Genomic DNA, 23,837 nt, shown 5'->3' on the forward strand with positions numbered 1-23,837 from the left:
TCTTACAGTCTGTCATCAAACACTTCAGAAGGTTTTATAGCCTGATAACCAATCAGTTTAATAAAGTTACAAACACACCTTCAGTGGCCAACAAGTCCCAACATGGGACTCAAACCCAGAGCTTCCCCATTGAGATAGGGATGCTATACTCTGCACCACAGGAATACCTCGCTTCTTAATTGATCAATTTGGTGTTATTGGTTCCTGTATATCATTAATTTATCTAGAGCGTGATCTCCCTTCCCTATCATCCTGTCAGTTGGGCTCTGGCGCTTTACTGCATAATAAAAAAAGGCTTTTCTTCCTGCCCCAGGCTTCTACTGATTCTAACATTTCAATGACGCACTGCCCCTTACATACAGAGGAGATCTGACTGCATTTGTGCTCATTGGCAATGAGCTATCTCCCATTGTTTACAAGAACAGGTAGCCTTATTTGGTGGCTGTACTTTGCATTTTATTCCTGGGATATGTGAGCATGCGTTTGTTTCGCGCTTTTCACAAGCAAACAGCATCACAGCCAATGAGCTGGTCACTGTTTGAATGTAGGAAACGCAGCCCACAGGAAAATAAGAGATACATGACCAAACATTCTCTAGGTTGAGGGATAATTGCAGGCCAAGATTTGGGAAGAATTCCCTGGCTCTTCAAAAAGCATCACAAGAATCTTTGTATCAGAGACAATGGGAACTGCAGATGCTGGAGAATTCCAAGATAATAAAATGTGAGGCTGGATGAACACAGCAGGCCAAGCAGCATCTCAGGAGCACAAAAGCTGACATTTCGGGCCTAGACCCTTCATCAGAGAGGGGGATGGGGAGAGGGAACTGGAATAAATAGGGAGAGGGGGGGAGGCGGACCGAAGATGGAGAGTAAAGAAGATAGGTGGAGAGAGTATAGGTGGGGAGGTAGGGAGGGGATAGGTCAGTCCAGGGAAGACGGACAGGTCAAGGAGGTGGGATGAGGTTAGTAGGTAGCTGGGGGTGCGGCTTGGGGTGGGAGGAAGGGATGGGTGAGAGGAAGAACCGGTTAGGGAGGCAGAGACAGGTTGGACTGGTTTTGGGATGCAGTGGGTGGGGGGGAAGAGCTGGGCTGGTTGTGTGGTGCAGTAGGGGGAGGGGACGAACTGGGCTGGTTTAGGGATGCAGTAGGGGAAGGGGAGATTTTGAAACTGGTGAAGTCTACATTGATACCATTAGGCTGCAGGGTTCCCAGGCGGAATATGAGTTGCTGTTCCTGCAACCTTCGGGTGGCATCATTGTGGCAGTGCAGGAGGCCCATGATGGACATGTCATTTTCTAGATGACATGTCCATCATGGGCCTCCTGCACTGCCACAATGATGCCACCCGAAGGTTGCAGGAACAGCAACTCATATTCCGCCTGGGAACCCTGCAGCCTAATGGTATCAATGTGGACTTCACCAGTTTCAAAATCTCCCCTTCCCCTACTGCATCCCTAAACCAGCCCAGTTCGTCCCCTCCCCCTACTGCACCACACAACCAGCCCAGCTCTTCCCCCCCACTCACTGCATCCCAAAACCAGTCCAACCTGTCTCTGCCTCCCTAACCGGTTCTTCCTCTCACCCATCCCTTCCTCCCACCCCAAGCCGCACCCCCAGCTACCTACTAACCTCATCCCACCTCCTTGACCTGTCCGTCTTCCCTGGACTGACCTATCCCCTCCCTACCTCCCCACCTATACTCTCTCCACCTATCTTCTTTACTCTCCATCTTCGGTCCGCCTCCCCCCCTCTCCCTATTTATTCCAGTTCCCTCTCCCCATCCCCCTCTCTGATGAAGGGTCTAGGCCTGAAACGTCAGCTTTTGTGGTCCTGAGATGCTGCTTGGCCTGCTGTGTTCATGCAGCCTCACATTTTATTATCTTACACAAGAATCTTTGTACCTACTCAAAAATGACCTGTGCTTTGGTACAACTCCCACCTGAATAATAACATTCCACACACAACTGTAATGAAGGTTAGATGATGTGCTCAAGATCCAGAGTGGGATTTGACCTAAAGACCTCTGGCTTAGAGGCAAGAAACCCAATTGAACCGAGATGCAATGCTCAGGATTCCAGCTAACAGAAAGAAGAATACGCTTCCTTTGCGGGAGCATAATACCTAATTGATTAATCAGCTCTGAAAATACAATTAGACTCAAATCCCCCTCCTTTTGATGAATTAATGTCGGCGACCCTTGGATTAATATATATTTCTTGGCTAGTGAGTACATTTCTATGCAAATCAAAATGGTTGATGAACAAGCTCTTGAAAAATCAGTAGCTGAGTAACTCAGCCCCAATAAATTATATACTAACAGAAGGTTTCTGAGAATAATTAATTTTAAAAGCCATGGCTGAGTAAGGAGAATTGTTAGATGAAATAATTGTGCATTAGAAATGAACTTCGTAAATTGTCAGTGGTTTAAGGTGGTGTGCGTCCAAACCAATAATTGAAAAAAATGATAATAAAGTGTGAAGCTGGATGAACACAGCAGGCCAAGCAGCATCTCAGGAGCACAGAAGCTGATGTTTCAGGCCTAGACCCTTCATCAGAGAAGGGTCTAGGCCCGAAACGTCAGCTTTTGTGCTCCTGAGATGCTGCTTGGCCTGCTGTGTTCATCCAGCTTCATACTTTATTATCTTGGATTCTCCAGCATCTGCAGTTCCCATTATCTCTGATAAAATTGAAAAAAATGACTTAGGTTTCTAAATCATCACTGCATAAATTAATTTTAATATGAATCGTTTGTTGATGCTCATTACTCAAGAGTTCATCGGTGGCTGAGAAATTAATTGTTGACTGAATGTGTTGCTGAATCGGAGTATTTAACATTCCCTAAATTATTATTGTTTATCACAGTTATATCTCAAATAAATTGGGGGCTGACTAACAGATGAGTTAATAGGTGAAGATGTATTGTGAGTTCCCCATCACCCTGTGACTATTTACTCCTTTCTCAGCCTCTTCCAACACTTGAATAATCTTCAGTTATTTCTAATTTATCATGTCAGATTTTGTTTGTTTCCTTCATTAATCTCATTTACAATAAGAGGATGTATAGTGAATGCTGAGGCCCATTTTGTTAAATGCCAGAGTTTAAAATGCACGTTGACAAAGTCCAGTGGTAGCCTTCCCCAGCCAGAGCTTTATTTCTGGTTAACACATCAGCAACTTCAACAACGCTGATTACTCGATTGCCACATTTTATATACCCAGTTACCCCTTAATTAATAGCTTTCCATTGCCTGTTCCCTCGTTCCATTAAGTATGTGGCATTCCTCCCAGATTCCACAAGAAGATGACAATTTGGCCAGTAATGTAGAATATAAGGGTTTCTGAATGAAGAAAGATTTTGTGCTTTGTATCACCCAGTTTAACTAGTGTTGTTGGACAGTTATGGAGTCATAGAGCTGTACAGCATGGAAACAGGCCCTTTGGTCCAACCGGTCCATGCTGACCAGATATCCAAAGTGAACCTAATCCCATTTGCCAGCATTTGGTCCATATGTCTCTAAACGCTTCCTGTTCACATACTCATCCAGATGCCTTTTAAATGTTGTAATCATACCAGCGTCCACCACTTCCTCTGGCAGCTCATTCCATACACGCACCACCCTCTGTATGAAAAAGTTGCCCCTTAGTTCCCTTTTAAATCTTTCCTCTCTCACCTTAAGCCTATGCTCTCTAGTTTTGGGCTCTCCTACTCAAGGTATAAGACCTTGTCTATTCACCATATCCATTTCCCTCATGATTTCATAAACTTCTAAAAGGTCACCCCTCAGTCTCTGACACTCCAAGGAAAATACCCCCAGCCTATTCAGTCTCTCACAATAGCTCAAACTCTCCAACTCTCGCAATATCTTTGTTAAATCTTCTCTGAATTATTTCAAGATTCACAACATCTTTCCTACAGCAGGGGGACCAGAATTGAACACAGTATTCCAAAAGCAGCCGAACCAATGGATCAAAGGCAGAGAAATAAAAACAAGGAAGGCTGATAGTTCAGCTTCATAAAAAACTGTTTTGATCGCAACATTATTGTGAGGCCTGGGGTAGATCACAATCATTTTAGAGCAACAATGAACTTTGGGCAGGAAAAGCAAAAGTTTTCCATTCTGACTGTGTGACCCATTATCTAACAAGCTCCATCCAGGCGAGGACACAAACTCACAAGTGCTGAAAGATATCAAGTGCTGAATGCACAGTCAGACCACGGATCATTTATGTTGATTTTCTTTTCTCCCTATTTCAGATTATAAAAAAAGCAATTGGGACAATTTGGCAAAATGCTAAAATGTTTAATAAATAACCCCTTGTATAAATGAGAGTGAGCAGAGGGAACTGTAACATATATAAAACCCATGTCAGACAAAAGCACTCACCTTTCAACCCCCTCATATTATGGCAGGGAAACTCATCACTTGCTCATTGTCACTGATCTCCCTCTGAATTGCAAAGAATTGAACAAATTTTTCAAATATTAAGCACTGCTGATGAATTGGGCATCTCCCTGCACGCGTTGTCCATAAAAGTATCTCTAGATTAGAGTATTGATGTTTGTGTCACTTTAGAGTTGTTTTTGTCAATTTCATCGATCATTTTCAGTAGGTAATCAATAATGTTAAAACCCAGCATACAATAGTGTACAAAATATATTACAAGGAACCTCCTGGGAAGCAGAAGACAAATTTACAGAAGGCAGAGAAGGAATCATGTCTAGAATAATTAACCGAGTCAACACTGAAGCATAGAAATTGGAACCTGCTTAAAAATGGGTCACAGAGGTGCCCACGGAAAGTCTTGCAACTCACCCACAAGTGAGCTCCTCTTGCCAAGATGACGTCCCTTGACCTGGCACTGAGTACCTTTGAACACAATTGCAGCAGCTCATAATAAATGAGGCATTCAATGTGTTAGCCATGGTCCATTTGAGAATGGAAAGGAATTCTCTGGTCCTGCATTGTGAGACCTGATGCTATTCCTATCCATCTGGGGAATTAGCATACTCTCCAGATAATAACTAAATTGCCAGTTTGAAGCATTTGTGGAAAATGTTAATGCCAGGAACTCAGCTGCCAGGACATGTCTACAATGCATGAAAAAATTCAATGGCTTCACTAGAATTTATCAAGGGAAGAATTCTGCTATGTAATGTCCTGCTCATATGAGTAAGGCAAAACAAAGGAAGCTTTAAGGTCAAATCTTAAAATATTACTGGGAAAAACATCATTCGATGAAAGGTAAGATTCAATTTTGGAATTGTTTAAGCTTATGCTCACTGCCAGATGGTTATGCTCATAGTGAAAAGGAAACATCCATAAGCAAATGGATAATTCTACATTTGGAGCTGGTCTTTATGACTGCATTGGGCTGAATAACAGTGAGAGACCTACCACATTGTCCCCTCAGGCAAGGGTCACTGTGCCAGTTGGGCACTTCTGAATGGCACCATTACTGGGGTGGTCATGGCTGCTGCTGGAATGACAGGCCCTCGGTAGGTGATGTCAGAAAGGGGTTCCTACAGGAAAGGATTGTTAGAGGTTGGCAATAACAGCAGGGCTACAGCTCTCAGCAAACACCTTTCCTGATGTTATCACTCATCAAACACTGAGTTCCTCCGAATGAGGGAGTCCTCTCATTTTGGGGACCATAGCAGGCTGCACAGTTTTACCTGTCGTGCACTGTACATGTTGATAGGCCCGCTGCCACTCAGTTGGTACCAACAGTCCCCAAGGAGTCATTAATTGGCCTTTCAAAGCTTCAATGGGCAACGGGGTGGGCCAGGCTTTCCCAACACGGAAGCAGCAAAGTTCAGCAACATCGCCATCTCCACTACCTAAGTGTCTTTCTTGCCTCCAAGCATGACATAACAGGCCATGAAATTCTAACCTTAGAGAGCAAGTGTCACTTGCAGTTGGAGGAATCTCACACTTGAAGTGAGACATCCTTAATCAGCGGCAGATCCTTCCTGCCGGAGGACTTATAAAGTCATCCATGGTAAGACAGGAGGTTGTCACATGAACATGAGAACCTCAGGTCTCATTCCCGATTTTGATATATTCAGAGTGAAACCATCTCCACCAGAAGAGCAATGCTGGGGAATGTAAATGTTAGGATTAATGGATTTTGTGCATTTTTTAACCAGGACAATGAGATAATCCATTTAGATTTATTCGCTAGGAAACTGAACAATCTGCAGGTCCATCAATTTGAAACTCAACCAGATGCTGCCAACAAAGAGAAAGACATAAACAGAGACAGTTTAATACTTTTGTAGATTATTGCACCTTAGGACAAATAATGTAACTGCACAGTCAGGGTAATTTTATGGAAAACAGTTCCAAGTTAAAATTTTTGCAAGTTGACAATTGGAAACAATGATATTGTTCAGGATCTGTCAGCTTCAGTGTTAGTAATGCATAGCAACATTCTTCCAATTTAATATTGCCAGACACTTTGATGAAAGATCTGCACGTACCAGATTTTGCTTAAGCTCTGGGACTTAATAATAAATATTTATTACTTTAGATTTAGTTAGAACATTTACTGAACATCACAATCAAATTACTGTGAATGACCAAACCAGGAATTGGTGATTTCCAGCACTCATTTTCCCCTGGGAGACCAATTGTATCATGTCAATTCTATATCCAAAACTCATGTAGCAAACTGGATCAGTGAACGTTTTCAAATCTGCTGTAGCAGTCAGGATCATCCCATGTGTTCCTGCATCAGCTAGGCTGTCCAAGATCTCAAAATATCCCCATTTCCTTAACCAGATTGCAATTTTATCCGATGAGAGGTCACAGACCTGAAATGTTGTTAGTTCTGTGTCTCTTTCCACTGAAGCTTCCAGATCTGTTGAGCACTTCCAGCATTTTCTGTTTTAATTCGAATTCTTATCAATCCAGGTTTGACAGTAAGGGACATGTTAGCTACATTCTGCACTCCCTTGAATGTCAGCCACATACAAAACTCACAGGATGAAGAGGTTGCCCTCAATCCCAATCCCCTGCTGGTTTTCAATACAAGATAAAAACTGTAAGTACTGGAGAAACTTAGCAGGTCTGGCAGACTCTGTGGAAAGGAAATGTGGAGAGTTAATGTTTCAAGACTAATATGACTTTTCTTTAGACCTATGAGATGAAGTGGCGATTCTCCAGCTATGCATTTCTCTCGTTTTGTTATTATTTAGTATTCTCAGCACTTATTGTTTTCTCTTTGATTAGTGAGCACAAGTAAAAAATGTTTGGAAATTACTTTGGAGGAAGATTGTAGTGTTAGTGATGCCACATCATTTGGAAGATCTGCAGGAAAATTGGGTTAGTTTTTTCAATTATTAATGTGTTCTCAGCTTTTGGGTAACTTCAGCACGGCTCCAGCTGTTAGCCATCCTTCAGATTGACATGAAAAGGTGAGTGTGAGTCTGCTTCAGTCCGTATAGTAATGGTGTTAGACTGGGATGGCAGAGGGGAAGATTTCCATCTGTCAATCCAAGAGGACAAGTAGTAACTGATGTTAATCCAACCCAAAAGGTGAATGTTAATATGCTGAATTCTATGGTTTTTACTATTCACAGCTTTAGTTGGGTGGGTGTAAAGAACACACTATTTAAGAGGGAGGAAAATTATGCACAAATCAAATATACAGTACAAGTAATGTAGTGTAATAGCATAACAAACATTCTACAAGTCGTTAGAAAGCTTAAAGACTTTTCTCAATGCTTTTACAGCCATTGCCACTGTTAAAGTGTTATGGAATTAAAAAGACAGAAGAATAAGGAATACTAAGATCTAGTCATGTGCTGAAATGAAGTGGTTTTACATGATGCTGTTGTGATCAGACTGACTGTGGTGTATTGCTGGGCATCATAAGACCATAGGAACAAGAGAAGGCCATTCAGCCCCTCAAGCCTGCTCTACCATTCAATGGGATCATAGCTGATCCAATATTCCTCATATTTGCTTTCCTGCATTTTCCCCCGAAACGCTTCATTCCCCGTCTGATCAAGAATCTATCTATCTCAGCCTGAAATAGGCACAAAGACTCTTCCCCTACAGCTCTCAGTGGCAAGAAGTTCCAAAGACTAATGACCCTCTGCGAGAAGAAATTCCTCCTCATCTCAGTCTTATATTGATGCCCCATTACTCCAAGACTATGCCCTCTAGCTCTAGACTCTGCCATGTGGGGAAACATCTTCTTACCATTTACCTTGTCGATCCCCTGAGGTGATCTCCTCTCATTCTTCTCAACTCCAGTCAGTAGATTCCCAACATGTTTAGCCTTTACTTCTAAGTCAGTGCCAGCTGAAATAGCTCCGTTGGGAGAGTGTTAGACTGCAGATCTAAAAGTCTCTGGTTCAGTCACAGGTTTCAGCAAAATGAGTTCCTGACTGTATCAGCCTTTGTCTAGGGGAGGAGGTTGCTGGACTGTTAATCCAGAGTCTAATGACAACCATGAATCCATTGCCAGTTGTCATGAAAAACCCACCTGGTTCACGAATGTCCATTTGGGAAGGAAACTGCCATCCTTACCTGGTCTGGCCTACATGTGACTCCAGACCAACAGCAATGTGTTTGATTCATAAGTGTCCTCTGAGCAATTAGGGATGGGCAATAAATGCTGCCTAGCCAGTGACACCTCATTCTTGAATGAATTTTAAAAATCCTCTAAACCAGAAATCATCCCAGTGAACCTCCTTTAAACTGTTTCCAAGTATACAATATCTCTCCTTAAGTAGGGAGACTAAAACCGATCACAATACTCCAGATGTCGTCTCATCAGTACCTTGCATGGTTGCAGTAAAACTTCCCTACTCTTATACTCCCAACACCCTTGAGATAACAGCCAACATTCCATTAGCCTTCCAGATTACCTTTTGCACCTGTGTGCTGGCTTTCTGTGTTTTGTGCACAAAATCACCCCCAAGTCCCTTTGTGTTGCAACTTTCTACAGTTGTTCTCCATTTGAATAATATTCTGATCTTTTGTTGTCCCTTCCAAAATGAACATCACCTTTACCAAATTTACAACCTTTCTCCCACTTACTTCAACTATCGTTATCTCTCTACAAACTGCTTGCATCCACTTCACAACCTGCCCTTCTACCTACTTTTATGCTGTCTGCAAATTTGGCTGTACTACATTCACTTCCTTCGTCCAATACAAATATTTATTGTAAACAGTTGCAGTCCCAGCACTGATCCCTTTGCAACCCCACTGACTATGGATCACTAACTCTAAAAAGAAACCTGTATCCCCACTTGCTATTTCCTGCCCCTTAGGCAATTCTCTACCCATGCCAATATACCACCTCCAACACCGTGGGCTCTTATCTTATGATTAACCTTTTGTAAGGCCCATTGTCAAACATCTTCTGGAAGTCCAAGCACAACACATCTACTGGTTACACTCTGGTTGAGACTTGCCTGAAAATTTCTAATAAATTAATCCGACACGATTTTCCATCATGATGCCATGCTGACTCTGCTTCATTAGATTATGATTTTCTGGATGTTTGGTTATTAATTCCTTAATAAGCTCTAACAGTCCATGATGCAGCATTGCCGGCAGACATATGCAAGCAGGTTTAAAGCCGAAACAGCCCAACACTGTCATTATCTGTCTAGCCTATTTGGAGTCCTTTAGGCAGCATTCACAGTTTGTTTTCTTTGAACTGAATCCTATAAAAAGACACACACAGTTACAATAATGTTTGTCAAACTGGCTGATTTAATTGACAGGTTCATGCAAACACAGCTTGATGGATGAGAATCTTCTTGTGATTCTGGTCTTCCAAAGGACTATCCAGAATAACAGCTAGTCACCCCTTTAAGAGTATCTGTAGTGCTGGGCCTAGTATGTAGCCTGTAGGTATCAATTAGCTGTTGGCTGGATGGTTACTGTGCAACACTGGTTAATGGTACAACAGGAGCTCAATCCCCTACCTGACCTCTTGGGGCCTACCCTTTTGCCATTCCCAAAGGGCTGTCATGGTATAAGCAATTCTCAGACAATGAGGACACTGCAAAGAGAGAGTCAGAAGCTATCTTAAGGGTAGGAATCTGAATATAGATCAATTATTCATTCAAACAAGGCCAGAAGGTTCAGGTGGATAAACATGAAGCAGTTTTTCAGATGTCCTGATATTATGGAATCCCCAGATAGAGGCCATTCGGTTGATCAAGGCTGCACCGACCCTCCAAACAGCATCCCGCCCAGACCCCCACCCTGTCCCTGTAACCTCCCATTTACCAAGGCCTACCCAACTAACCCACATACTACAGGACAATTTAGCATGGCCAATTCACTCAACCTGCACATCTTTGGACTGTGGGAGGAAAGTGAAGCACCTGGAAGAAACCCATGCAGACATGGGGAGAATGCGTAAGTTCCACACAGACAGTTGCCTAAAGGCTGGCATCAAACCCAAATCCCTGGTGCTGTGAGGCAGCAGTGCTGACCACTGAGCCAATGTGCCACCCCAACTGGTATCTTTTTACCCTGGCTCACACAAAAGTGAGAAGTAATGAACATCTACACATCTGCAAGGGAAACAGTACAGACATAGCCTAAATTATTTTGTTGATTTACTTTTAACTTCAGGCTCAAATACTAATTTGATATATTTCAATGGGAGTCAAGTGTTGCAGTTACTATCACTGCACGATAAATTGCCAAGTCTAATTGTTAAAGCTAACATTACATCCGTCTTTAAAGAGTTGGCAGAATCACAGGATGCAATGGGTGAATAACCAGCCAAGAGTTTAAATAAACCTCCTGGAACTACGCTGTAAGTTTACACAAATCCTTCCAGGTATTGAGCATCAATTGCAAGTGATGCAGCTATTTCCTGGTGACGTTCATGGCTCTACATCAATGTGGAAGCTGTGATTGTTAAGGTTTAGAACTCACTTGTGACATCACGCAACACTGAACCAAATATCCGCCATTTATAATGCTAGTGTGCAATTACAGATGCAGCTAAGGACCTGATGATATAAACCTTCAATTTATTAATCTTTAAGTCAAATTGACTACTTTGGACGTTGATTTGAAACAACCCAAGATTCTTCAAAATGGCCCACAAAAGTACCTAAGCTCAAGAGCAATGAGACTTCTCGCCAAAGGAATAGTTGGAAAAAAGGACTTAAATCCAAATCTCATTATGCAAAGAAGTGGCTTCTTTATCTCTATCAAAGAATAACAGGAGAACAAAACAGTAAATTGCTGAAAAAAATAACAGGTCTGGCAGCATCCGTGGAAAGAAATCAGCGTTAATGTTTTGGATCGAGTGTCCTTTCCTCACAACTTCTGAGGAAGGGTCACTTGACCCAGACATTAACTCTGATTTCTCTCCACAGATGATGACAGACCCGTTGAGCTTTTCCAGCTGATTTACAGCATTCAGAGTTCTTTCGGTTTTAATAACAGGAGACCTCTGAGAATGGACCATATAGAAAGACTTTGTTAAAAGTTGATTGCTCCTATTAAGTGCCAACAGCCAGGGTTCACACATCGAAACCCTGTTCTGTCAGAAGCCATGATTAGAAGCGAGTGCATTTTTTTCTCAGGAGAAAGGAGTAAACAGTCAGTAACATCAATTACAAGATCTCCTTGCGGAATGAAACAGCATCGCCTCTTTTTCTTTTCGGAAGTAATGCAAAATTGATCAGCCCCAAGGGAAAAACAATGTTGAATGAAGTTTTCCTACAACATCCTGGAAAGCCAGTAATTTTTAAAAATTCCACCTCCTTTCACATTGTGTTTTCTTACATGCCAGTGTGCAATTGCATCATTGAATTTGGGAACCATTTTTATCCCTTTTAGCAAGTATTTCTTGGAGTTTTTGATAAACCCTCTCTTTAATATTGATTAACTCAACAAGATTTGACTGGCCTGTTTCTTCATAGCTTTAATATATGTTCAAGTACATGCTGAATTGGGAAGAAAACACATCTGTTTAAAAATTAAAAACTCCGTTATACCAACTTCAGCAACAAAAAGAGAAGAATTTATTCATCCTTTTGAACTTGACCTTCGTGGTAATGACTGATCTATATTCATCAGCTCTCAGATGGGTGAAAATTGTCACTTGGGGCTAACCTTTTTAATGACTCCCTTAATTACAGATGGTATATCTGATATACTTTATTCAGCTCTTTATTACTTCCTTTATTTTTACTTTAATAAGTGGGGCATTTAAAGTGTATTAATCTCCTTGGGTGCCAGGTAATATTTCACTGAAAATGTTATAAAGTTTAATAAAATGTTATTGATTCTCATCCCAAGATGGGATATAGAGTGAGTTGGAAACCAATTTGACCTCAAATATTCTTACACACAGAATAAAAGACCCAATACCCACATTAAAACTCACTAACCGACTCAAAGTGTAGTGATACACTCTACAGCCAGACACAGCATCCATAAGCTATGTTAGGAATAGTGTCCTGTTACTCTCATAGAAGTAGGAATGATAGCCTAATGATAGTATCGCTGGACAATTAATCCAGAGACCCAGGTAACATTTGGGGTACATGGGTTTGAATCCTGAGATCTGGGCCACATGATGGAATTTAGCTGCAGGAGAAATGCAGAGAAAAGAATTTAACCCTGTACATGGCCTTCGTCAACCTTACAAAGGCCTTTGAAATCGTCAATCAGGAGCATCACTGTGTGCCCTTCTTAACTTTGGTTGCACCGAGAAGTTTGTCACCATCCTTCGCCTCCTCCATGGTGACATGGAAGTCATGGTAATAACCAACGGCTCCACCACTGACCCATCCCCTGTTCAGTCCCCAGAGTCAAGCAGGGCTGTGGCATTGCCCCAACACTGCTCTAATTTAGAATTCTAATGATGACCATGGTCAAAATCCTGAAACTGCCTCCCTAACGGCATTGTGGGTTTACATACACCAAATAGACTGCAACAGTTCAAGAAGGCAGCTCATCAGGACCTTCTCAAAGGCAACCCAGGATGGGCAATAAATTACACCCCGAACCCAGTGATACCCCTATCCCATGAATGAATAAAAAACAATGATGTATTAGCTCATGCTGTATTCAGCATATTTTCTAGGCTCTGCATCAAATATATTGGCTTGCATTCATTGATAATGTGGAGAATAGCATTTTATAATTGAGTTGACTCTACTCTCATAGCCTAAATTTAAAGGTTTCAATCAACTGAAATTGCACTAGAAATGTTTATTTGCATGGATTCTTCAAAAAACAAAGGTACAAAGGGAAGCCAATGCTGTATGTTCAGATTTGTCAGTGACAGTAGGCTGTAAGGTTGAGTGAGTGCTGATCTGAACCTCAATCCCTTCCTCAAACATGACAACCATTGCATTTCACACTCATCTAAGCAGATCTTACTGTGATGTCTGGAGAGCAGCATTTGCTGATGAAGATCCCTATTATTACTGTGGGCTGAGTCGGTTTAAAATGTATTTCAGGTTTTTTGTGAAAGTGCATCTCAGCATTTGAAGGCTGTGGGCTCTATGCCAACTCCAAGCTGCATATGTTGGTGGCACAATCATTGAATATAGATGTTCCTCTACATTCAACATGCTTTGAGAAGCATAAAAGGAAACAACATTTTTAGAAACTTCAGACTGTTTGTGCTGACACAACCCATGTTTGTAAATATGCATGAAGGGTTAAAAACCTCCATCCACTCAGCACACCAGGTCCCAAATAAACATCAAAGCAGAGATTTCCCCAATCTCAGTTTGTCATTTAGTTTGTAAGGGCTGTGTGCACAATCCAAACCTTGCAAAGCAGTGAGAAAGCTCATGGAAACAGCAAGAATCTAAAACCTCCACAGAATTTCAGATCTTCCTGTTTTATCAATACCAGACTCAAGGTAACTGACTTGCACATTTCTGACTCATTCTTTTTTCTTTCTTGAAGAGGATAGCTGTCCTTGGGCATAATTTGCTTTCCCACATAATTTGTAAAATTTCCACCTCCTTAGCTTCCTCCCTTACTGCCTTAAGAATTCTTGATGCTAAAGAGTATAATTCTAATAGTTAGTCTACTGTTTGAGTGCCTTTTTCGTAATGCATCTCCAACTACTAACCTCTGGTAAATTGGTCTTACACTCACCTCGAGCACTTCAATAATTCTAATATTCACCCAGTCTCTGAAAAGTAACAAAAAACTTAAATCATGCTGAACCTTCAAAATCATAGAATTCCTAGAGTGCAGAAAGAGGCCTTTCAGCCTAGTGAGTTTGCACTGACCGTCTAAATAGCATCCTATCTAACCCTCTCACAGTAACCCTGCATTTAATGGTTAATCCACTTAGCCTGGACATTACAGGACAATTTAGCATGGCCAATCCACCTAACCTGCACATCTTTGGACTGTGGGAGGAAACTGGAGCACCCGGAGGAAACCCAAGCAGACACAGGGAGAATGTGCAAACTCTACACAGGCAGTCGCCTGAGGGTAGAATCGAACTGGATACCTGGCGCTGTGAGGCAGCAGGGTTAGCTACTGAGCCACTGTACAAGTGAAAGCTCTGGTTAGATCACAACTAGAATATTGCACTCAGTTTAGTCACCACACTTTGGAAAAGCAATGAGAGGCCTTGTGAAGTGCAGAAGAGAGATTTACCAAAATGGTTCCAAGGATGAGGGCCATTAGCACAGAGTTGATTGGAATGCTGGGATTGTTCTCCTTAGAGCGAAGAAGATCGAATAGAGGTGAACAAGATTATGACAACTAAGAGGCATGTCACGTGGTAGAGGTGATTGTGGACTTCCAAACTTTCTAATCATAGCTGATGGTGCATGAACTCGGGCAGGGCTTTCCAAAATAGGGGGATATGACCCCAAGTGGAATCTGAGGCAGCAATGGCTGCCATGGAGCTCCAACTAAGCTTCACTCTCTGCAAGCCAGGAGCATCACTTGAATTTGTGCCCATCAGCTCCAGCTAGAGATATAGGACACCAGACAGATATGTAGTTCACATTTTCAGCAATGCCTCCTTAGATACTCTCTCCTGTAGGTTCCCTGGACCTGTTTCTGTGGAATGGCAACAGGAGGCTATCCCAAGTGAAGTTGCTCAAGAGAACCTGGCAAGAGGATGAATGATTTGCTGTGTCCAACTGGGGGTTAAGTGCCACTGTCTACTGAACGTTTCATGCCCCTGTGAGTGAAAGTTTGCACATTAAGGTTGCTGAGGACTGTCACACACAAGAGTGGGGAACGGGCATCCCCATCAGATGCCTTTGGGGCACTGCATATGTCTCAATTAATTAGAGCGACTGGATTTGCAGCGCTTGTTCCAGTGGTACTGGTCCTCACATGTCTGCCAGGGTTCACTGATAAAACAGTAAAAAAGACTCAGGCAGCATAGGGTCACTGACAACCATAAAAGAAACGTGATTTTGGTCAGAACACCATACTGTACAGTGTGAGTCACACACATTAATGTATTTCACTTAATTCTTTGATGTAACCACAAGCTCCATTCATTCAGAACCCTGCATTCCTTCGACGTCCTAATCCACATTTTTCATAGCAGCAATGAAAATGTAGATACAGAAATTTGCATCTCATTCTGTATGTGTGAAATCAGAGAAAATGTTCATGTGTGAATGCTAACGTCTCTTCATGTTTCTGTGCTGCAGGAAAATACATGCACTATAGAACATGGAACAGTACAGCACAGTATAGGCCCTTCAGCCCATGATGTTGTACTGAGCCTTTACCCTAAACTATGGGTGCAAATACAGCTGGACAGGATGGAGGTCTATACCTGAGATAAGGTTCCTGACCTCCTTTGAGGAGCAGGCAGGGGGGAAGTGACTGCGTTGCAGAACATGGGTGGGAGGAGGGGATAAGAAGTAAGAGATAGGTGGGGATATAGTCCAAAGAGAGAGAAGAGCAATTGGACAGACAAAGAAGTGAATAACAATTTGACTAGGAGGTTGAATAGTGTTGACTGTTAGTGGGAAGGGATTGTGCCTGTATGCAAGGGCACATTGGAAATGTACATCCAGTGAGTGAAAACGCCCCTAGGCTGCTACTCCCAGCTGCATATGAAGCAGCAACCGCTTCAACCCTGAAACATCAATCTGTACGTTCTTTCAACACAGATGCTGGCTGATCCATTGTGTATTTCCAGCAAACTCTATCCTTGTGTCTGCCATCCTCATACAGGGGCTTTTACCGGGGCCTTAAGGAGAGGAGGGTAAGATTGAGAACTTGCCCGGTGGAAGCACATGTTCAGAATAAAAGTCTCTCCTGCTCATGAAATGAGGGGACTCACATGGAGTTTTGATTGCGGTAAATGATCTGCAAATTGCTCCTCTGTTTGTGGGGCACCTGCTGTCTGTACAAACTGGATATTCTCTCACTTTGTTTCCTGGCTTCCCTTGGGAAGGGGATGAAGTCTGTCGAAAGAGAATTAACCCACTTTCTTACACTGGGACGAGCTGCTTCATGGCTAAATGTCTGCTAGTTAAAGAAATTCCAAGTGGTGTTGATTTCTACTGGTACAGACTGAGATAACCCTTTTGGTGGAAGTAGGCTGCAGATCTTCAGCCAGCAGTTCTTAGGTCTCCCCAAGTAACCACAGCAGCAACTGAAGCCAATGACCTAGAGAAATATAAATCAGGTCTTCTTTATCTGGAAACTTTGGTGAGTGGGTACCTCCATGTAGGGAATCTTCTCTGATGTCTCATTGTAAACTAACCTCTTCCATTCAGCCTCGTCCTCTTCATAACATATTATAGATGGATTACCTTTGGGAAGTCTATGTATCAATCCTACTGTGTACTTTCTACAGAGTTGGTTAAACAGGGTAATAGCATCCTGACAGCACATTAAACAATGCAGGGTCATAACCATTGTCAAATTCAGCAAACAAAAATGCACTTCTCAATGTCTACCTCAGGGATATTGCCCTACAGCTCATCACAGCATTTATTCAATGGCATCCATAATTTGGGTCTGGTTTGGGGAGAATGCAGAGAGTAGGGTTAACCAAATTCATTAAGAAGAGTCACACCAGACTCAAAACGTTAACTCTGTTTCTCTCTTCATATTTGCTACCAGACAGACCTGCTGAGTTTCTCCAGCATTTTCTGTCTACAGGGTTAATCACGTTCGTTTGACAATATTAAATATGGGTAGGATGCCAGCTAGTGATTATTAGTGCCATGGGTGTTAAGAGGAGATGGTGCAATAGGATCATTCTGGCTGAAAGCTTCTTACTTGATTTCACATCACAAAACTTTTTGTCCAGTGTGTGCAGGAGGGCTTCCTGACACAGTATGTAGATAGGCCAACAAGGGGCGAAGCCACATTAGATTTGGTACTGAGTAATGAGCCTGGCCAGGTGTTAGATTTGGAAGTAGGTGAGCACTTTGGTGATAGCGATCACAATTCTGTTATGTTTACTTTTGTGATGGAAAGGGATAGGTGTATACCACTGGGCAAGAGTTACAGCTGGGGGAAAGGCAATTACGATGAGATTAGGCAAGATTTAGGGAGCATAGTATGGGGAAGGAAACTGCAGGGGATGGGCACATTAGAAATGTGGAGCTTATTCAAGGAAAAGCTCCTGTGTGTCCTAGATAAGTATGTACCTGTCAGGCAGGGAGGGAGCTGTAGAGTGCGGGAGCCGTGGTTTACGAAGGAAGTAGAATCTCTGTTCAAAAGGAAGAAGAAGAGCCAGGAGGAGACATGAGAAGTTGTTGGCGGATAGGATCAGGGTAAACCCGAAGGCTTTCTATAGGTATTTAAGGAATAAAAGAATAAGAGTAAGATTAGGAACAATCAACGATAGTAGTGGGAAGTTGTGTGTGGAGTCAGAGGAGATAGGGGAAGCACTAAATGAATATTTTTCAACAGTATTCACTCTAGAAAACGACAATGTTGTCGAGGAGAATACTGAGATACAGGCTACTAGACTAGGTGGGATTGAGGTTCACAAGGAGGAGGTATTAGAAATCCTACAGAGTGTGAAAATAGATAAGTCCCCTGGGCCAGATGGGATTTATCCTCGGATCCTCTGGGAAACCAGGGAGGAGATTGCCAAGCCTTTGGCATTGATCTTTAACTCGTCATTGTCTATAGGAGTAGTGCCAGAAGACTGGAGGATAGCAAATGTGGCTCCCCTGTTCAAGAAGGGGAGTAGAGACAACCCTAGTAATTATAGACCAGTGAGCCTTACTTCAGTGGTTGGTAAAGTGTTGGAAAAGGTTACAAGAGAAAGGATTTATAATCATCTAAAAAAGAATAATTTGATTAGGGATAGTCAGCACGGTTTTGTGAAGGGTAGGTCGTGCTTCACAAACCTTATTGAGTTCTTTGAGAAGGTGACCAAACAGGTAGATGAGAGTAAACCGGTTGATGTGGTGTATATGGATTTCAGCAAGGCGTTCAATAAGGTTCCCCACAATAGGCTATTGTACAAAATGCGGAGGAATGGGATTGAGGGTGATATAGCAGTTTGGATCAGAAATTAGCTTGCTGAAAGAAGACAGAGGGTGGTAGTTGATGGGAAATGATCATCCTGGAGACCAGTTACTAGTGGTGTACCACAAGGGTCGGTGTTGGGTCCACTGCTGTTTGTCATTTTTATAAACGACCTGGATGAGGGCGTAGAAAAGTGGGTTAGTAAATTTGCAGACAACACTAAGGTTGGTGGAGTTGTGGATAGTGACGAAGAATGTTGTAGGTTACAGAGAGACATAGATAAGCTGCAGAGCTGGGCTGAGAGGTGGCAAATGGAGTTTAATGCGGACAAGTGTGAGGTGATGCACTTTGGTAGGAGTAACCGGAATGCAAAGTACTGGGCTAATGGTAAGATTCTTGGTAGTGTAGACGAGCAGAGAGATCTTGGTGTCCATATACACAGATCGTTGAAAGTTGCCACCCAGGTTGACAGGGCTGTTAAGAAGGCATACAGTGTTTTAGATTTTATTAATAGAGGGATCGAGTTCCGGAACCATGAGGTTATGGTGAAGCTGTACAAAACTCTGGTGCGGCCGCACTTGGAGTATTGTGTACAGTTCTGGTCACCGCATTTTAAGAAGGATGTGGAAGCTTTGGAAAGGGTGCAGAGGAGATTTACTAGGATGTTGCCTGGTATGAAGGGAAGCTCTTACGAGGAAAGGCTGAGGGACTTGAGACTGTTTTCATTAGAGAGAAGAAGGTTGAGAGGTGACTTAATTGAGACATGTAAGAGAATCAGAGGGTTATATAGGGTGGATAGGGAGAGCCTTTTTCCTAGGATGGTGATGGCGAGCACGAGGGGGCATAGCTTTAAATTGAGGGGTGAAAGATATCGGACAGATGTCAGAGGTAGTTTGTTTACTCAGTGCGTAGTAAGGATATGGAATGCTTTGCCTGCAACGGTAGTAGATTCGCCAACTTTAGGTACATTTAAGTCGTCATTGGACAAATATATGGACGTACATGGAATAGTGTAGGTTTGATGGGCTTCAGATTGGTATGACAGGTCGGCACAACATCGAGGGCTGAAGGGCCTGTACTGTGCTGTAATGTTCTATGTTCTATGTAAAACTGTCTGGAGATGATTGTAAATAAAAGGGAAATATAAGACTTGTGCTTGTTTGCCTCTTCTCATTCTGAGGAGGAGATTTGCTGATCGTTTCAGCTCAGTGATTAATGAGACAATAAGCTGTGCTTCAACCAGAATCTCCCATGGAGCATTCTGCCCTTGAAATTATTTATGGGGCTGCTGTTCAAACCATTGCAGCTTCATTTGAGATTGAGACCCTGTTGCTTAAAGCAAAGCAGGGGAAGGCACAGTGATCAGAAAACTTTAAAAAAAGTATTGGGATCCTCGGGATGCTGCCAAGCTAATGCATTTGTTCAGTTTTCAATCCACAACCAGCAAGATTGAGGGGTTGGCTCGTCGTCCATTAGACCATAAGACCATAAGACATAGGAGTGGAAATAAGGCCATTTGGCCCATTGAGTCCACTCCGCCATTTAGTCATGGCTGATGGGCATTTCAACTCCACTTCCCTGCACTCTCCCTGTCGCCCTTGATTCCTTGTGAGATCAAGAATTTATCAATCTCTGCCCTGAAGACATTTAACGTCCCGGTCTCCACTGCACTCCGTGGCAATGAATTCCACAGGATCACCACTCTCTGGCTGAAGAAATGTCTCCTCATTTCCGTTTTAAATTGACCCCCTCTAATTCTAAGGCTGTGTCCATGGGTCCTAGTCTCCCCGCCTAATGGAAACAACTTCCCAGTGTCTACCCTTTCTAAGCCATACATTATCTTGTAAGTTTCTATTAGATCTCCCCTCAACCTTCTAAACTCTAATGAATACAATCCCAGGATCCTTAGCCGTTCATCATACGTTAAACCTACCATTCCAGGGATCATCCGTGTGAATCTCTGCTGGACACTCTCCAGGGCCAGTATGTCCTTCCTGAGGTGTGGGGCCCAAAATTGGACACAGTATTCTAAATGGGGCCTAACTAGAGCTGTATAAAGTCTCAAGGTGTTAGGTGGGGAAGTGCCATAGATATGGAGCAGAAGGTGTTTCTTTTTACACCAATGACTGAATTAAAACAAAATACAAATATTAAAACAGTACATCTTTTGGAACTTTATTGGAAGCCTGATGGAGAGGATTTAGGAGACATTGGGCAGAATCTTAGAGGGACCTGAATCACCTTATAGAGTTTTAGAAAATCATGAGGGGCATGGATAGGGTGAAATGACAAGGTTTCCCCAGGTAGGGGAGACCAAAACTAGAGGACACAGGTTTAAGGTGAGAGAGGAAAGATTTAAAAGGGGCAATTTTTTCATGCAGAGGGTGGTGCATGTATGGAATGGGCTGCCGGAGGAAGTGGTAGAGGCTGGTACAGTTACAACATTTAATAGGCATCTGATTGGCTTTATGAATTGGAAGGGTTTAGAGGAATATGGGCCAAATCCTACCAAATGGGGCTACATTAATTTACAACATCTGGTCAGCATGGACAAATTGGACTGAAGGGTCTGTTTCCTAGCTGTGTTATTCTCTGACTCTATGTGGAATATGGTGAAATTTGCAGCAGAATTGCATAAGAGCTCCAACAAGGTTTACCTCAGCAAGGCCAACTCACTGCACTTTTCACTCATCTGCCAAGTGCTGAGGCAGGTTTCTCACTTGGTAGGGTAGAAATGAGGGGGTAGGGAGATGGGAGCTTGGCGTTCATAAGCTGAGAGATCTATCTGCTCTGTGAGATTGAGTAGAAGTGGTCTACAAAAGACGAGAGGGAGTCTCATCAAAACATAAAATTCTTAGTAGTCTAGATGGATGAGATGTTGACATTGAGAGGCTGTTACTCGTGGCTATCAGTGAAGTCTAGAATTACAGGCATTATAGTTTCAAGATAATGTTTGGATTGAGATGCGGAGAAATATCTTTACACAGGGGACTGTAAATTTTTGTCATTCTGTACATGACAGAAATGTTACTCTCAGCCGATGGATATTTTTTAAAAAAGGATAGAAATCTGAGTACTACAGGAATGAAGGGAATGAAGTATTGAAGCTGAAGTATAGTCATTAACTTACTGAATAGAGGAGCATACTAAATTGACTATGACCAACTTCTATTTCTTAGGTTCTTATCTGCGCTCTTCTTGGAGGTGGGGGAAGAAGAGGGAGTGGACATGGGATGGGGGTGAGAGGCAAGATATTTGTGGGGACTATGGTTGCAGGGTTTATTTGAGGGACAGAGAGTTGGGTTGCAGGTGAAAAGGAATGCTTGTGATGGGACCCCAAAGGTCAGAGGCACGAGTGCATTCACGAGGTTGGCACTGAGGCCAGAATGCTCCGATAGTGAAGAAAGGGCACTGACATCTCGATCTGACCATTCTCACTTCCCTTCAGCTGCCAGATCTCCAGTTTCCTTGGTAACCCTACCACCTGGCCTTGAAACTGAAGTAGAGATAACACTGGAGGCACTTATAAAATTTAAATTAGGGATCCACTTACACAGAGCAGGCTAGCTTCCTGCCCTCTCTCCTCTAAGACCACTTCCCACCCTGTCCAAACAATCTCTAGTTATACAGGAAAAGGATACATCAGGGTGGGGCGGCTTGGATTTGCCATTTTTGACAGTTTTCCTGCCCCAGGACCCCAAATGTGGGCTGCAGATTTTGATTTGTCCTGTTCAAGAAATTGTGGTCATTTGGCTTTAAATAATTAACTTCTGCCGAACTGAACCAGGTTTTATTGTCGTCAATTATTAATTGAATATTAAACATATTCTGTTTCTTAACGGACCTATGAAACACACTCAGAAATTTTTTTTTGTCTTACTTGGTGTCTATCTTAAATACTGTACTGAAGAAAAACAATATTTAGTGCCAATAATAAAAGCAAGGGAGAGCAAAATAAGACACTCACAAATATCCCTGGGAATTACCTGATAAACATTCAACCTCCACGTTTAAATCCATTGTGCTTACAAAGTCAATTAGCAACAATTGTTATCCCAGGTTTACTAATATTAAGACCATAAGATGTAGGACCATTCAGCCCATCGAGACCAATATCTCGTTCAATGAGATCACGGCCTATCTGATAATCATCAACTCCATTTTCCTGTCTGTTCCCCATAACCCTTGATTTTCTTACTGATTAAAAATCTGTCTATGTAAACCTTGAATATACTTAATGAGTCAACTTCAATAGACCTCGGTGGTAAAGACTTCCAGATTCACCTCCTCATGACTGATAAAATCCTCCTCATTTACTATCTTAAATGCATGATCTTTACTCTGCGATTATGCCCTCTGATCTGAGACTGTCCCACAAGGTGAAACAACCATTCCATGTCTATCCTAACAAGCCCCCTAAGAACCTTATTTTTCAATATATTTGCCTCTTCTTATAGAGTCATACAGTAATACAGCACAGAAACAGACCCTTTGGTCCAACTTGTCCATGCCAACCAGATATCCCAAACTGATCTAGTCCCATTTGTCAGCATTTGGTCCATATCCCTCTAAACCCTTCCTATTCATGTACCCATCCAGATGCCTTTTAAATGTTGTCATTATACCGACCTCCACCACCTCATCTGGCAGCTCATTCCATACACACACCACCCTCAGCATGAAAAAATTGTCCCTTTAAAATTTTTCCTCTCTCACCTGTAACCCATGCCCTATAGTTTTGGACTCTCCCACCCCAGGAAAAAAGACCTTGGCTATTTACCCATATTTTTTCTAAACTTCAATGACTACTGGCCCAACCTACTCAATCTCTCCTCATAAGACAAGCCATCTATACCTAGAATAAATCCAGTGAACCTTCTCAGGACTGCCTCAAATGTCAGTATTCCTTCCTTAGATGAGGGGCCCAAAGCAGTAATGGAACTTACCTTTGGTTTACTTCTTTGAATGCACAAGTATCTGGAACCTAACCCAACTATCAAATTTTTCTCCGCTCAGGAATGGTAGTGCAGTGGTACTGTCACTAGACTGGTAATCCAGAGATCCAGGTCCATGCTCATCAGGAGATGAGTATACAAATTCCGGTGCTGTGCACCTCTCTGGTGTAAATAGTCACATGGCTGGTCAGTTGAGCTATTTAAGGGGCTCTCTTTAGGGTGGACTGAGGCTGCTTTCACCCTCCAGGCCTATCCAGAGCACCGGCCAATCCCTTGATTTGCTGGTCTCCTGGACCGTAAACAATCTCCTGCCAATTAGGAAAATTCCAGTCAGCATCAATTAAATTGGGTTAGGTTCCAGATACTTGTGCATTCAAAGAAGTAAACCGAAGGCAAGTTCCATTCCCAACGTTCAAAGGGAAGAGAGTATAAAAATGGGA

This window comes from Stegostoma tigrinum, chromosome 28 (genome assembly GCF_030684315.1).
Source record: "Stegostoma tigrinum isolate sSteTig4 chromosome 28, sSteTig4.hap1, whole genome shotgun sequence".
Classification (NCBI taxonomy): Eukaryota; Metazoa; Chordata; class Chondrichthyes; order Orectolobiformes; family Stegostomatidae; genus Stegostoma; species Stegostoma tigrinum.